General features: G+C 35.6%; 1 protein-coding gene across 4 annotated transcripts in view; it reads left to right on the top strand.

Moving 5' to 3' along the window:
• Positions 1 to 17,085, top strand: part of NPAS2 (neuronal PAS domain protein 2) — a 282,607-nt gene that overhangs the window by 82,293 nt on the left and 183,229 nt on the right. Inside the window, exons 1-2 of one of the 4 annotated variants that reach the window (XM_007501139.2) lie at positions 3,308 to 4,164; positions 4,482 to 4,592. The exons of 2 other annotated variants lie outside the window; for them this stretch is intronic. The gene's annotated coding sequence lies outside the window, so the exon portion shown is untranslated. Of the gene's footprint in view, positions 1 to 3,307; positions 4,593 to 17,085 lie in introns of those variants that run through there. One more of the 4 variants, XM_056807490.1, reaches the window with a different exon arrangement.

Below are 17,085 nucleotides of genomic sequence, written 5' to 3'. Positions count from 1 at the left end.
CACCAATTCTTGGGATTTCATAGACAATTTATAGCCCTTATATATACTAGAGATATAGTTTGTTGAGACTCAGAATGGGAGGGCCAGACTCATTTTTGTCAGTTTTTCTAGACCCCAGGTTGGTTGTTTTGTTTTTGAACCTTTTTTTTTAAGCCCTGGAGTTTGTAAGTTCACAGAGTCTTGGTGTTCAGATTGAACAGCATGTACTTTTTACTTAAGAACAGAACAATAGCAGATAACATAAAAGCTTTCCCAGGGACTTTTTTCCTTTGAAGTGACTAAAAGGAAGAAGGATAAGGAAAAAACATCCACATGGAATCAAATATTGCAAAAAAAAAAAATTTAAACCACATGATGTTTGAGCAGAAGGAGAAAATGAGCACAAGAGGAAATATGTTAAAATTGCTTCAAAGCAAGACTTCTGAGGTTAGTGTTCTTAGGCTATTTTTACTGCCTAAAATGCTATAAATCCCACTATTTCAATATACCCAGATGGACCAAATTGTTTTTCTCTCTGTTTGCTTGTCCCTAATAATTTTGTCCTCCTTAATTGTTAGAGATAAGCCTCCATAATGCAAACAACTTACATTTAACATTTAGGACAGACACTTTGTTCTTTAGACATGTTCTTGCTAGTTATGTTTACACCTTTGAAATACCTGGCATATGTAATGGCAAATTGGATTGACAGAGCTGCTTCTCAGCATTTCTTAATGGTGTAGAGGTAAATGTCACATCTTGAACCAAAAAACAGAACCTCTTTTGTGGCATAAATGTGCATAACACCAGAGGAGAGAGAAAAAATAGCTTCTGGGATAGATTCTTAGTTATTGCATCATTACATTCAGATGTAGTTCTCTATCAACAATTCTTAAAACTCCTCACTTCTATTGAAGGTCTGGAAAGATAAGAAAATGTGGAAAATAGGGATCTAGTTGAAACTTTCTATAACCTAACAACTCATGGAGGCACATTAAGTATGGAAGAATTTAATTGATTTTGGAATAATCCACACCTTCCAAGATATACTTAAGAGTGGGGAGTAGGAAGTGGTTGGAATAGGAGGAATGTCAAAACCCAATTGTTGTCTCATTGGCTTTGGTTCAGTCCATAAACAGTAATTTAAAAGTTTTGAGTTTTATAACAATAATAAAGAATATCGTCATTCTCGGACACCAAGAGACTACCACTATTATAGTATCATCACATCTATCTAGAATAGAGTTATCCAGTAATGTCAGTATTCTGCTGAACACAACCAAAACCCATGTAGAAAGCAAAAATGATCCTTGAGTAATTAAGATAAATGCTGTTTTCCTCATAAAATATAGTTCAGTCCATCAGATCCTGAGACAGAAAGCTATTTACCCTTATTTTACACAAAGTTCTAATGATATGATTTGTCATTATTGAGTCATTTTCAATCATGTCCGATTTTTTTTAGCACATTTGGAGTTCTCTTGCCAGAGATACTGTAATGATTTGCCATTTCCATCTCCAGATTATTTTATAAGAAGAAGAAACTCAAGCAAAAAGGGTTAAGTGACTTGCCCAAGGTCACACAGTCGATAAGCATCTGGATCCAGATTTGAACTCAGGAAGATGTCTTCCTGACTCCAGGCCAGCACTCTAGGTCTAAGTAAGCACTGTGTTACTTAGCTGCCCCAACAATATGACTACAGATTAGAAATAAGGAAAAGGACTGAAATGAAAATCTATCTACCTGCTGTAGGTAAGCAGGCTAGCTCACTACAGAATGGTGATAATTAAAGAGAGAAAAGTTATGAAAATCAGATGCAGGAATTGGGGGGGGGGGAACAGTCATCTAGGACCATTTAGTATAAAAGGAAATAACAGCACAAATAGGCCCTGGAGGTGTCCCTGTATTACAGTACAGTATAATAGTTGACGTTCATAATTACAACCTTGAAAAAAGGTTAAAGTACATGATATGTGCTCTATAAAGGCCAGGAAGTATATAATAAATTATGGAAATAGTTTTATTCAAAACCAATAAAATAAACTTTTGTCTTTTGTTTCTACATAGACATTTTGCTATAAAACTTAGCACCCCAAAGACTAGTAAATTAGCTATATGTAGTGATAAGAATTTTTATTTTTAATAATAAACTTTAAAATTTAATAATAAATAAATAATAATTTTTCTCTAAATCATCCTGCTGCTACCCTGTTGATAAGCCTGTTTAAAATTAGGTAAGTTCATCATAAAATAATGAATTTAGAAATGGAAGGTACCTTAGAGGTCAACCAACCTCCTTATCTTATAGATGAAGAAAATATGACCCAATAAAAGTCAAACAAGGTACTTTCTAGATCCAAGATGTGAGCCCAGGTCCTCTAGCCCCAAATCCATGGATCTTTCCACATCACTTTGTATCTCACAGAATAATGGAAAGCTATGCATTTGTCGATCTTTATGCCCTATACAATCTGATATTAAATGCAGTTAGGTGGGAAAGTGGATAGAGTAATAGAACTGGCCTCAGACATTTCTTAACTATATGACCCTGGGCAAGTCACTTAAATCTCTCTGCTGTGGTTTCCTCAACTGTAAATTTGGATTATAATAGTACCTAAAATTGTTGTGAGGATAAAATGAGATATTTGTAAAGTATTTTACATACTTTGAAGCAGTAAATAAATGCTAGCTATTATTCTCATTCGTCATCTCAAGATGGCATAAAGTTCACTGTTAAGTCAGTACCTAAAGGCTTCCCAGCTTTGCAGGACCAATGACCATAATAGTAACAACAACTATTTATTAAGCATTTACTGTGTGATAGGTACTATGCTAAGTACTTGGGATGTTTTTTAAAAAGGCAAAATCAAGATGCCCTCAAGAAGCTTACATTCTAATGGACTTATCAGTCTTTCAGCAAGCATTAAAAAAAAAATCCTTACCTTCTGTTTCAGAATTGATATTGATTCCAATACAGAAGAGCAGATAGGGCTAGCAATTAAGGTTAAGTGACTTGCCCAGAGTCACATAGCTAGAAAGTTTCTGAGGCCAGATTTGAGCCCAGGTCCTTCTCACTCAGAGCCTGGCTCTCTGTCCACTGCACTACCTAGTTGCCCCATCCACAAGCATTTCTTAAGCACCTTCTCTATACCAGGTGCTAGATCATCCAGGACTCTACTGAAAATAGCTTTTGAGCAGCCAAAAACACCTCCATACTATGATGGGACATTGAATTAGAACTGGAGAATGCCAATAATAATAATAATTAGTATGATATCTTGCATTTGTGTAGCACTGTATAACTTTTCAAGATATTTTACATGCAATTCTACATATGATCTTCCTAACAATTTTGTGTGGTAGTCAAAGAAAGTGATTACTATCTTTATTTAATTCTGATATCCCTGTTTGCTGAAGTTTTACCTTTGCAGATAAAACAAATATAAAGTGACTACAAATTCAGATACTTTCTTTTGGGTCATATTATTGCCTTTTACCTAAAATACAGCATCCTGTTCTTTTAGAATCCACATAACTTTGAAGCATTTCTTTGCCTTTGCTTTCCTTTGCTTTCCTTTGCTTTGCTTTCCTTTCCTGTCCTTTCCTTTCCTTTCCTGTCCTGACCTATTCTGATGTGTCCTGTCCTGACCTGTGCTGTCCTGTCCTGACCTGTCCTTTCTCCTTTCCTTTTCTGTCCTGTCCTTTCCATTTTCTCTTTTCCTTATCTTTTTTTTTAGCTATTCTATATTATAAGAGCCGTACAATCCCAGGGATTAGAATAAAGATGTAAAACCTTTCATTCTAACGTAGTAGAAATAGAAGTTAAAACAATAAATGTTTGAATAGAAACACTCATTCTGAACTTTGAGCCTACAGAATTGCTTTTGCCTTGTGCCAAGCCCAGAATGTTGCGCATTTATGGACCTTTAGGCTCATGTTATCTCATGCGAAAGGCATTTGACTTTTAGTGATAGATTGTAAAAGGGATGTTGACATCAATGCTGAAGAGATCATCTGGTCATTGAAGTCCCTCTGTTGCAGAGACAGCCTGGGTTCAGCAGAGGGCAGCCTTCAGGATGTAGGCTAATGAATGAGTAATGACTAAGGAAAGGTTAGCTGACTGGCTTGGCCCTCTCCACAGCCAGAAGTTAGGGAGAGGTTAAACAGCAGGAGAAAGAATCTGGGTGAGTTTCACAGGAGCCTAAGGGAAAAGAACAGATTGATATAGGAACAGTTTATGATGGTTGTTTATTCATAGGAAAATGAGAAGCCTATGTACCACATAGACAACAGCATGGAAAGCAGCTAAAATATAGAATGAGCTGATAGAAGCAGCAATCAAGGCTTGTTAATGTCATTCAGTCTAATAGGGAAGTGAAAGACGTTTCAAGAAGAAAACTAGGAAAGAGTTTTCCTTTCCGTAAAGTTGGGGGAGGGGGAGTGTAAGAGGAAAAAAAAAGAAAAGGAAATTTTTTTAGATTTATTTGCTTTTTCTTTAAAGCTGTATCACCTGGTTTTTAGTCATCCTCTGAAATGTTTCTTTGTGGCATATTGAGATCGATAAGAAAATACAGGATTTTAGCACCCTTAATCCCCTGCTACAGGAATCAAGGTAACTTGTTTGTTTTCATTGTTTTCCAGAGGGAGGGAGTATATGCATATATTTTATTAATTATAATATATCATAATAAATGAATTTGTTTTGTATATCTTCAAATAGTTCCATTGCTACTCAGCTGTAACCAGATATTTACTTGTTTGAAATTTATCTTAGTTCAAAGAATATGACTTTTCCCCCCTCTATTGAATATCCTGAATAGTCTTTTCAGCACTTGAAATTTATGGGAACTGTGTTTATATATGTATGGTGATTTCTTCAGTAGTTAATACCTTCTAAATCTTTGTCATTAAGTGTAGGAGAAAAATATTTCAGAGGGCATTTCCTGGTGGGAATGAATAATTTTGTTTATTCATAACAGATTTAAATGTTTATGATTTTGTGATTTGTCATTTCTTTCTACTTCAAAACAGATCTGCGGTCAGATTCTTAGTTTAGAGAAAATAAATTGCATCTTAAATATTTAAAGAAGCATAAATTAAACATAATTAATTAAATATGAATTAGTTGGATGCAGTTTGAATGCATGTTGAGGGTGGTGCTAAATGCAAGACAAAAAACATATACAGTCACATATTACTCATTTTTCCCTAAAACCTCGGGATTACAATTCAGTGGAAATCCTTTTCCATCCAACTAGAAACTCAGTGCTATAATTATGACCTAAAATCAGCATCTGATTCCCATCATATCTTTCCTATGACTCTATCCACATCCATAATACCCCAGAGTGTTTTCATCCTAAAAGACATATAATAAATGTGTCTTCAATGTTAAATGTATAAACATCTTGATCACTTTTCTTCCAGTTCTCTCTCAACATGACATCTATCCTTCTCTCTTTTAGGCAATTCCACCACACTTTCCTCACCAACTTCCTGCTGTCTAGTTGGCAAATGTCTGAGCAAATCATCATTCCTTCAAAATATAGCACCAACCATATACAAAAGTAATATAACAGGTAGTGTAGGGAACATAAAGATTAAATAAAACACTGTCCCTATCTCACTGAATTTATAGATAGATTAAAATAATAACTAAAATATATCTTATTCTCATGTTTGGTTGTTTATTCTTTTCAAAGAGTTTTCACATACAGTGTTTCACTTAGTTTTCACAAAAACACCGAGAAGAAAGTGAGAGCAAATGTTCCATTCAACATCTGGAGAAACTGAGGCACCCAGAGATTAAAAGATTTACCTAAAAGCAAATTGGTGAACTAGGAAGGGCATTCAGGTCTTTTGGCTCTTCATTGACCTAGATCAAGGACCTGTCCACCACAAGGAGGCAGATCAGAGTCCTCTTTGATGCTTCCAATTCTCTGCCAAAATACTTCCAGTCTAGTAGAACTAATTTGCTCTTTTAGGTTATCAGGTATCCAATTATCAAGTAACTAGGATATCTGAAGATATTCTAGTTGTATTATAAGCTTTGGCTGCATCATCTCATGTCTAAAAGTTTTGCAAGGTCAAAAATGGAGATTGGGTTCTTAAAAGACCACAGGAGGATAGACTCACAGAACCTCAGAGTTGAAAGGAACTCTCAGATGCTCTGTCCAAATTGTACTTGAACAACAATTCCCTCTACAGCATACCTCACAAATATTATTAAACCTTAAAACCATTCGGTGAAGAGGAACTCACTAGCTCCTGGGTAACGTGCATTTCAGATTTTTTCTGAGCACCAGCAAAAAGATGTCTTTATCCAGGATCCCCAGTTGTTAACTATGTCCTAATTGCTTTTCTTAGAGGTTTCTTTCTTGTTAATAATCCCTTCAAAGGAGAAAAGGGAAGAAGGCAACCTTTTGATGATTGACCTTTCACTCTGGAAGTCTTGCTTGCTACTAAAGGCACTGAAAGAGATTATGACTGAAACAAAACTTATTCTCTTGCTCTCTGATTTCAACTTCCTCCTAAACTTTCATATTTCTGTTGAGTGTATGACCAACCTTCTATTCACTGAGGTTCATAGCTTCAAAAATATTCTTGATTTTAACCTTTTCCCCTCCCTCAGTTACCATATTTCAGCAATTCTATTTCAGCATATCTCTCATCCTTCCTCTTGACTTTACTCAAGTAGCCATCACCTCCTACCTAGATCATTGCTTGTTGTTGTTTTTCAGTTGTGTCCAATTCCTTGTGAACCCATTTGGGATTTTCTTTTGGCAAAGAGACTTAAGGGCTTTTCCATTTCCTTCTCCAGCTCCTTTTACAGATGAGGAAACTGAGGCAAACAGGGTTAACTGTCACACAGCTAGTAAATGCCCAAGGCTGGATTTGAATTCAAGAAGATGAGTCTTCCTCACTGCAGGAAATTACAGTATATTCCTCTTTAGTTTCCCTGATTCTAGACATTCTTTTTCTAATCCTTCTTTCATATAGCTGTGAATTAATATTTTTAAAAACCAGGATCTAAACTTGCCACTTCTCTGCTAAAAAATCTTCAGTAATTCCTTGTTGACTCCAAAATAAAATCAAATTCTTCCACATGGCATTGAGTCCTTCTTTAATCTTGATTCCATCCTAACTTTTAGATTTCCTATTACTCCCTTTCTGTATTCCAGCCAATAGGCCTACCAGCTGTTCCCCAAACTCAACATTACCCATCTCCATGTCTTTGCACAGGCTATTCTCAGTTCACTTCTTACCTCCATGTGTGTTGTTTTATTTTTTAGTTATTCCCAGGTATTAAATCTCTCTCCCTACTCAAATTCCTTTGTATTTACTTCTCTGTACATATTATCTATCCTACCTACTCACTTACCCCATGGAATGTCAGTTCCATAAGGGCAGAGGATGTTTTATTTCCCTAGTGTCTACCACACCTTAATATATGTCAGATATAATTAGATTGCAAATGGATTAGCACCCTTCAGAGATGTGGTCCTTGTTTGTTACTAGGTTTTTGAAAATTTTTATAGAAATAATTTGCAATAACATGAATTGGATTGATTTGCCTAAAAATTCTTTCTTAGATCTGCTTTAAATTCTGCCTATTTATTATTTGTATAATTTAGGGCAAAATCACTTACACTTTCTGGCTTTCTGGATTGTTTTTTGTTTGTTTGTTTGTTTGTTTGTTTGTTTGCTTTTTAATCTACAAAACCAGTGGGTTGGACTATTTAATGTCTTTGGGCCCATTTCCCAGTTAAGCCCTATGATCTTTGATCTCATGAATCTGAGTTTGTTGTCTTCATTTAAAAATGAAAGTAATGTTCCCTTGAAGATTATTGCTTTACCCCTATCCATAGTAAGCAGTAAGCAGATTGGGTTTTTGTTTTGTTTCTTCTTGCTGTTTTCCAGGCAAAGGATATTCATATAAAGACTTGTAAATACACTTATGCAATGGTAGAGAGAATGCACTTAATAGAAATGATTGATTGTTCTGTCATTCTAGCAAGCTCCTCTACATGAGGTATAATGATACTTACCTTTGCAGTGGCAATCTCAATTCCTTTGTCAAAATTGCTAGGTTTTTCTCCTCCAGCCAGGTTTTGGAAGGCAAAGGCCTGGCTGGGAGGGCATATTGTATTGGGGAGGGGGGAAAACAGACAGATATGGTGAGTATTATGGGAAGGGGGGGAGGGATATGTAGAGAGACTAAAAGGGAGTGGTGAAGGGAGACTCATCTTTTTTCCACACCCAGAAAGGTCCAAACTAGCACCCTCCTGAGCCTGAAGGGAAGGATCAGGCTGAACATGCCATCTTCTTGGCATTGGGACATAGGTGAGATGAAGAAAAAAATAAGATACAGGATACTATACTTCTGTAATATTCACATAATATGTCCTCTTTTCCCTTGGAAAACAAGCGATAGTAATTGTGGCATCTCCATAGAATAAATCTACACATATAATCCAGTGGACAAAAAGGGGCTTTCTCCTCATCTTGGAGAAACATTGATGTGAGGTTTCTTCATTTGTGACCTTAGATTGATGGGCAAGTGATGTTTATGTGGAAGAACTATTAGTATTTTGATTTATCTTCAGAAATAGTTATGCCCTTCTGGGCACAGAGAGAAAATGAACCTATACCTTTTATCTTAAGTCCTTTTCTTTCTTTGGTGAAAGAGATTGGAACATATTACTGGAAACAATTCTGATGCTATTACTTTGTGATATGGTGCTGGGATATATCAAAAAGTTTTAATGTTGTAGATGGTCATTATGAGGAATTGGGGAAGGCATTTCCTCAGTGAAGAGAGGAGAGGGAACAAGCATTTTTCAAAGCACCTACTTAATGCTAGGAGCTCTGCTAAGTATTTTACAAATAGTATCTCATTTGATCCTCACAACAATCCTGGGAGTTAGACGCTATTATTATCCCTATTTTACAGTTGAAAAAGATGAGAAAGATAGAGGTTATGTTACTTTCCCAAAGCTATGAAGTGTCTGAAGCCATGTTTGAGCTCAGGTTTTCTCATCTCCAGCCCCAGCACTTTATCCATTGTACCACCTAGCTACCTCTTTAGTGAGAAATAGGGGCTGATCTAAATTGCAGAAAATTATTCAGAATTACTGATTGCTGTGGTGCTTGAAAATATGAAAACCACCTGTCAGATCCTGGCATCCTAGGAGCCAAATCCAAGGTTCAATTAGGAGAGATGTGCATGCTGTATGTAGTATAGGCAGGATGGTTTTAGAGATGGTTTGTTGATTGGAATACTCTCTGTTCTAACCTCCAAGTCTTGGAATCTCTAGCTTTCTTCAAGGCTCAACTCAAATGCAATGTCCTTCGAGGGATCATTCCTAATTCTTCTACCTTTTAGTCCTTCTGCACACACGCACACACACATACACACACACACACACACACACACATACACACAAAACCTACCACATTATACTTATTTTAAGTATATATCCTATTTGTGTTATTCTAACTTATTATATTTATATTATATTGTTTTGTTCTTCTTTTATCTTTAGTAGAATGTAAGTTTCTTATAGACTAGACTGTCCCATTTTTTAAAATATTACTGCCATCAAGTATAGTGTCAGGCACATTGTGGGCATTTAATAAATATTTATTGATTGAGGCAAAAAAAAAGTCAATTGGGAGTCAGTTGGTAGCAGAATTTAAATAAGACATGTCAACAAATACTTATTAAGTACTAACTTTTTTTTTTAACCCTTACCTTCCCTCTTGGAATCAATACTGTATTTTGACTCCAAGGCAGAAGAGTGATAAGGACTAGGTCATGGGGGTTAAGTGACTTGTCCAGGATCACACAGCTAGACAGTGTCTAAGGCTACATTTGAACCTAGGACCTCCAATCTCTAGACCTGGCTCTCAAACCACTAAGCCATCTAGTTGCCCCCTAAATACTAATTTAATCAAAGAAAGTATTGTGCTGGGTGTTGGGAATATACAAAGCCAAAAACAAAACATTCTCTGCCTTCAACAAGCTTTCATTCCATTGGCTTAGTCACTGAAAGCCCGGAAAAAAAAATGCTGGAACTAAGCCCAGTTACTCTAATGTGCACAAAAATACTGGGTACATAATCAATCTTTTTAAATGTGGGAGCCTCAGAAAGAATATAGGTTCAATCTAATGCAACAAAAGAACAGATTGAGCTAATGCTGGATCTTTGGGTCTCTATCTAAGTTTGTTCAAAGGTTCATGAGGAAACTCAACCCTAAAAGCTGCCCAAAATGTTCCTGGAGCAAAACTAGCTTTGCTCACTGACTATTACTGCCTGTCAAAAACGTCAGCAATAGGACAGAGTGGAATCCATGTCCTTAGCTAACATCTGACTCATTTTACTTAGGCTTGCCAGAGACACAGTGTGAGTAGCAAAAACTCGAACATCAGGTAGCCCCACGCCCCAGTACTTTAAGATTTTAGGTACGCATTGTCTGTGTGAGAGCAGACTGACGTGCCTACCACTGAGATTTGTCATCATTGATCAAAAACCCAGAGGAAGAGTATTCTGTTGCAACCAGGCCTCCTACCCTAAATTGCTCCTGAGCATCCTTATTCTCACTGCCTCCCTGATCAGCTCTGTCCAGCAGTCTATGTAAATACTGCCTTAAATGGGGTACCATGGGCTGAGCAACCATCAGCAGATGCTTAGCTTTGTCCCCCTACACACCGCACACACACACACATACATATATGCATATCTATCTTGGCTCTAAGTAGAGAGAGCAAGCTATTCAATATCCCTTGGCATCCCCTCAAAAGTGGCAATGGGTTAAGAGACATGGAAGATGGCACTTTGTCCATAAATGAGCACTACAGGCATTTTAGTACCTCTGCTACCCAGCCACCTTAGTTACAGAGGGATGCACCTCACACTAATTCATAGAAACTATTTTCTATGGGTAAGCTTCTCAGGAATTGAGCATAAGTAGAGTCAGGTATTACATCATTTTCTATATTTATATTTTTCAAAAATCACTGATTTTTAAAAGTATTTAAATCTCTCCTTTCCATTAAATATCACACTTATCTTTACTCCATGGTTGGTGCATTTTGGCCAAAGTATACTTAAGAATTGTAGTTTCTTCCATAAGACACTCCATTTCTGGGGATAACTGGTGGCTCAGGGGATTGAGAACCAGACCCAGAGAAGGGAGATCTTGGGTTCAGATCTGGCCTCAGATACCTCCTAGCTGTGTGACCCTGAGCAAGTCATTTAACCCCCATTGCCTAGCCCTTACCACTCTTCTGCCTTGGAACCAATACACCATAAAGTAAAAGTTCCTCCATTTCCTGAAACCATGCCTTTTTACAGACTACATCCCATGTCTGGAATGTGCCCTCTTTTTGCTTCCTTCTTTTGGTTTCCCTCAAGACACCCTTCTTTGAGAGACTTTTCCTGTACCTTTCAACTATTAGAACCTTCCCTTAAAGATTACCTTCCATTCACTGTGTAAATAAACAAGAGAGATATATGCATATCTCTCTTGTTTATATAGTAAATAGAACATATATAAGTGGAATGTACATACATATGTTTCTTATTTGTATATATATATCTATATCTTTTTATATATCTATATTTTGTTTATATACATCTGTCTTATTTATATAGATAACATGTTATCTATATAAATAATGTTATATATGTATATATATATATCTTGATTTTAAATAATTGCATGCTGTTTCCTCCAATAGATTATAAACTCCTAAAGGGCAGGGATTGTGATTTTGTCTTTTCTTTTATCTCCAACATTTAGTTAGTATGACGCCTGGGACAGAGTAAACACTTAATAAATATTTGCTGACTGGCTGATGAAGACAGTTAATTTACTATTGTTGCTCCAATCCCACACCTTCAACATTTAACTTAGAACAGTAAATATAAGCTGAGAGACCTATTACTTTATGGCTATTTTCCTTTTATATCTGAAAGAAAGCTGGCTAGAAAGAGAGGTTATGGTGTTCTGAGAAGTTCAGGTAACCTAAAGGGGTTTTCCAGTGTTTCAGAGAGATTTATCTTCCTTTTTCACTCATGTTAGCACTTGTTAAACCCAGACACAAAGAGGAAACTGTAACCCAATTGTGGTTTTCTTTAAGGATCTTAACATGTAAATAAAAAAATTTTAAGTGGAATCAGGGTGTTTGTCCAGTTTTTATAGGGAAAAATAGCATGGTATAATAGGGAGAACTGAGTTCAAATCTCTGCTTTTAGTACATACTAGCTGGATGACTAGGGCATGCCACTTAACCTTGTAAAGCCTCTCAGGTTCCTTATCTGGAAAAATCCAGATTTCCTGAGCATCTGGGACTTCTCACAAGAAGAATACCATGGCCTCTCTTTCCAATCATATTTCTTGCCTGGAAAATGTAAAGGATGTGCATAGGTTTCCTAGGTGTAAATATGGACAATGAGGACCTGGGAAGCATACATTATCACTACAATGTGAAGAACGCTTTCTAAACTTTGACATTCTAGATAAATATCTGATGTGTTTTTGTTATTTTTATTAATGTTTTCTCCAAAAGCAGGAGAAATAGAAAATAATTAATTGTTTTGTGTTTTGTTTTTAACAAGTAGGTAGTGTGATGATAAAGTAATAGGAATAGTTTTCAGAAAAATCTTCATTGTTTTGCTATGGAACAGTTTGTATATACACAAGAGTTAGATGAATATAACCAGAAAGAAAAAAAACAGGAAGACCGGACTGATTAGATTGAGTGCTAAGTGAGTTAGAGCTACTAAAAGCGTATATTTAAGGAGTATTTGATTGAAAGTCAGAAGTTATCTAGGGAAGTGAATAGCTAACTGTGGGCATGGTTTCTGAGAACAAGATTTAGTTCTATAGACCACACCTTAAAATAGAGAAATAATAGACCCTTGACCAAGGATGGAGTGCACATAACAAGGATTGGCAAAAAAGTCTCTCCAGGCTGACCAAAGATTACTGATTTATAACTGGAAGGAAGCTTAGAGATTGTAGGATCATTTTGGACTGGGTGAGAGGATGGAGAAGGGATAGAAATCAACCCCAGGAGTGGGGAAGTAAGAAAGGAGGGAGACAACAAGAATCATATAACTATGGAAAAATTTTTAAAAGAAAAAAAAAGAAATGGTTCCCTGAAGGGCATAGATTGATTTAAACAGAAACTCTAATTTATTGTATTTATTGAATTTATTTTGTTAAAGATGGTTTTTGTTCAGTTGTGACCATCTCTTTGTGACTCCTTTTGGGGTTTCTTTGGCAAAGATACTGGAATGGTTTGCTATTTTCTTCTCTAGCTAATTTTACAGATGAAGAAACTGAGACAAAGAGGGTTAAATGCCTTGCCAGGGATCATACAGCTAGAAAGTGTCTGAGGCTAGATTTGAAATAAGGAAGATGAGACTTCCCGAGTCTAGGTTGGCCTCTCTATCCACTTTGCTGCCCCTAAATATTACTTCATTGCATTTTGATCTGCTGTGTGCTGCCCTTGAGTTTGACACTTGTGGTGTAGAGTATTAGAGGGAAGAGAATAGAAGCAAAAACCAAAAGTGGTATTTTTAACTGAGTATACTATAGACCCCTTATGCAGTTCAGGAAATGGACCACAAAACTAATCCAAAAGCATAGTTATAATAGGAATGATGTAGCTAGATGACCCAGTGTGTAGAAAATAGATTTGGAGACAGGAAGTCCTGAGTTCAATTCAGCCTCAGAAACTCGCTAGCTGAGTAACCCTGGGCAAATCATTTAACATGGCTCAGTTTTTTTATCTGTAAAATGGAAATAATAATGTCATCTGCCTTCAGAGGTTGTTGTGAGGATAAAAATAAAATAATATATAAATCACTTTGCAAATCTAAAATTTAAATATAATATATAATAATATAAAACATAAATGCCTCATTTTCATTATTATTATTAATATATTTTACTATTCCAGTGGATTTGAAATCTCACTGATATGATAACCTCCCTCTATGGGGATCGCACCCTATCCATGACTTCTTAGACTTCATGATTCTTATCTCTTCCATAAATTCTCAAGAGACTATCCATCCAACATGCTGGAGACATTCTTCTAATTTTCCCTGTTTTATGGGTAGCAGTACAGTAATTTGTTGATCTTTTCTTTTATCTCTGCTTTTTACCATATGGCCAGATCATCCCCTTTTGTAATTATACATTTTTAATGTTATAAATTGAATATTAACTATTTGCAGAATATAAGCATCCAAATATATGTATCATTAGGTAGGAGAAAAAAATTTTACCTTTGTTATCTGATTATTGAGATCCTAAAATCTATTTTTAAATTGTCTAACCCTCTAATCTTATTTATTTGCATAGTTATAAAGTTTCTAGCCTGGGTTAGGGCAGAATGTAGTATCTTGGATTTATGAAAATAAATATGAATGATGGTCATTATATGAAAGAGGTTAAATGCATTTGAGATCTGTATTAAACTATATATATATATATATATATTCCTTAAGAAAAGATTTTAGAAAAAATTAATGCCATTATTTTCCCTATCCTAATATAAAACAATTTTAGAAGTGAAAGATAAATAAATTCTGGGCTCTTCAATATGAGATTATTTTATATAATTAACCAGTAAGTCTAGTTGCTTTAGAATTCTTTTGCGATTATTGATGTCAGATTTTTTTAATGGTTAAGTATATATTAATATAAATGAAAATACAGTTATATCTGATGAGAAAACTCTTAATAAATCTTTAGCTTCCAAATTCAGTTGAAAAAACAGTGGCAGCAAGCATTTTATGTGTGTAATATATATGTATACAGATAGATACACCTATATAAATATATATATATCATGATCAGCATGTTAGGAAATATTATTTTTTCCTTCTGAAGCACTTAAGCAGAGGAGGTGCTGCTTTGATTCATAGAAAAAATGTGATTGATAGACATAGATAGAAGGAATATGCTTATTTATAAATTCCTTATATTTCTGTATCTATTGCATTTGGGGGCAGTGGTTAGAGAAAGTCAGGAAGACTTTTTGGTCAAAAATCCAGCCTCAGATACTTACTAGTTGTGTGACATTGGGAAGTCACTTAATCCTGTTTACCTCAGTTTCTTCATCTGCCAAATGAGCTGGAGAAGGAAATGGCAAATCACTCCAATATCTTTGCCAAGAAAACCCCAAATTAAGTCAAGAAATGCCAAACTTGTCCAAAAATGACTAAACCACTAATACCAATGAAATCTCCATTTCAGTCCCTTATTGAACCAGGTATAAATTTATTCAACTGTAAAGTTATCCAGATGATAGTCCTTCAACTTGTCATTGAGGACAACTATATGATATTCTGCCAGCTGCCATTCTGAAATCTAAACGTATTACAGCTGTCATATTTCCTTTATCCAATCTCATAGCCCTCTGAAAAATAAAGTTCATGAGATAGGTGGTGTTCTCCATGCCAACTTCTGGTAATCTTCCCTTCTCTTTGGAAGGCTCCACAAACTATGTTTAATAATCTATTCAAACATTTTTCAAAGTGTTATGGCCCATTGGACTTGGCATAAGAAGGTTTGACTTTCATTTTGCCAATACTATTTACTCTTTGGGTGATCTTAGACATACTACTTAATTTATTTGGCTAGGGCTCGGTTTCCTCATTTGTTGAACAGAGGGTTCAATTAATTCCAAGATCCCTTTCAGCTCTGAACATACAAGTCTCTGAACAAATCATAGTTTTCAGAATGTGACATTTCCATTTTGAAAATTAGAATATTTGGCTTCTCTTATTCTTTCCCTTTCCTCAGAGATTACTGAGATTAGCTCTATAATTGCTGATCAAGTGTTTTTAGAACTTTGGAATGTCTTTTCTACTAGAGTTGGAGACTTGATCTCATCTGAAGCAGTTTTTATTCACATTATCTACTCACTTATCTATCTTGGACCTCAATTCTCTCTCCTAACCATGGTTTAGTCCAGATTCTCCAACTTGAAGATCTTTCTTCATGACCAAAAAAAAGGGAAGAGAAATAAATTTTTTTTCTTTTTTTCTCATCTTCCATTGTTTTATCAACTGCCCCAAGCAACAAGCTATTTTTTTCTTATTATTCTTGCTCAAGACATTTCAAAACATCTTTTTAATTATCTCTAGTAGTTTTCAAAAGTCTTTGATCACAGTGGTTTTTTGGGTACTTTTCTTACCTGATTGGGTTATTATTAAATTGTTCATCCTTCTATATTGTATTCTTTTGCATTCTTTGTTCATGTCTTTTTAAAATTCTGAACTCATAAGAGAGCTCCCTGTGCAGTCACGTGGATTTTTTTGGCTTTAAAAACTTTTACCTTCCATCTTAGAATCAATACTAAGTATTGATTCCAAGGGAGAAGAGAAGTAAGAGCTAGGCAAATGAGGTTAAGTGATTTTCCTGCCCCAGGTCACACAGCTAGGAATCATCTGTGGTCCAGTTTGAACCCAGGGCCACCCATCTCCAGACTTGGCTCTCTATCCACTGACTCACTTAACTGCTTGCCCCCCCCCCCAGATAAGTTTTTTAAGGATTTTCCTATTTTTCTTTCGCAGCAGGACAATTTGTGATTATATTATCTAAAATTAATTTCCAAGAGCTTAACAAATAAATTATTCCTTGAATGTTGTGATATAGAAATTTGAGAGGAATAACAAACTAGAAACAATTATTTATGCACTCAACAAGTAGCCTCTTCTCAGAATAATTTTTTAAATGCATAAAATAAAACCCCTTCCATATGCCACTCTGCTTGGTCTGAACTCACTGAAATAAGATTCTCCTTAGTATCCTTTCCCCCTCACCCTTTCCAATTTCCTCTTGTATATTATATTCCTTATTAGACCGTTACCTTTTTGAGGGTAAGAACTGTCTTTCTTTTCCTTATTTGTATAACCAGTGGCTGGAACCCTGCCTTCAGTAGATGCTTAATAAATGTTTATTAAATTTAATCAATTATAAAGGAAGTCAATTATACTGAAATAAGGCTGTATTTCTTTCTCATCCAAGTTCACAGACTTCCTGAAACCTATACCCAACCCCTTGGAGATCTGTGGATCCTA

The sequence above is a fragment of the Monodelphis domestica genome, chromosome 8 (genome assembly GCF_027887165.1).
Source record: "Monodelphis domestica isolate mMonDom1 chromosome 8, mMonDom1.pri, whole genome shotgun sequence".
In the NCBI taxonomy this organism is placed as follows: Eukaryota; Metazoa; Chordata; class Mammalia; order Didelphimorphia; family Didelphidae; genus Monodelphis; species Monodelphis domestica.
This window is presented reverse-complemented; position numbering and strand designations above follow the sequence as displayed.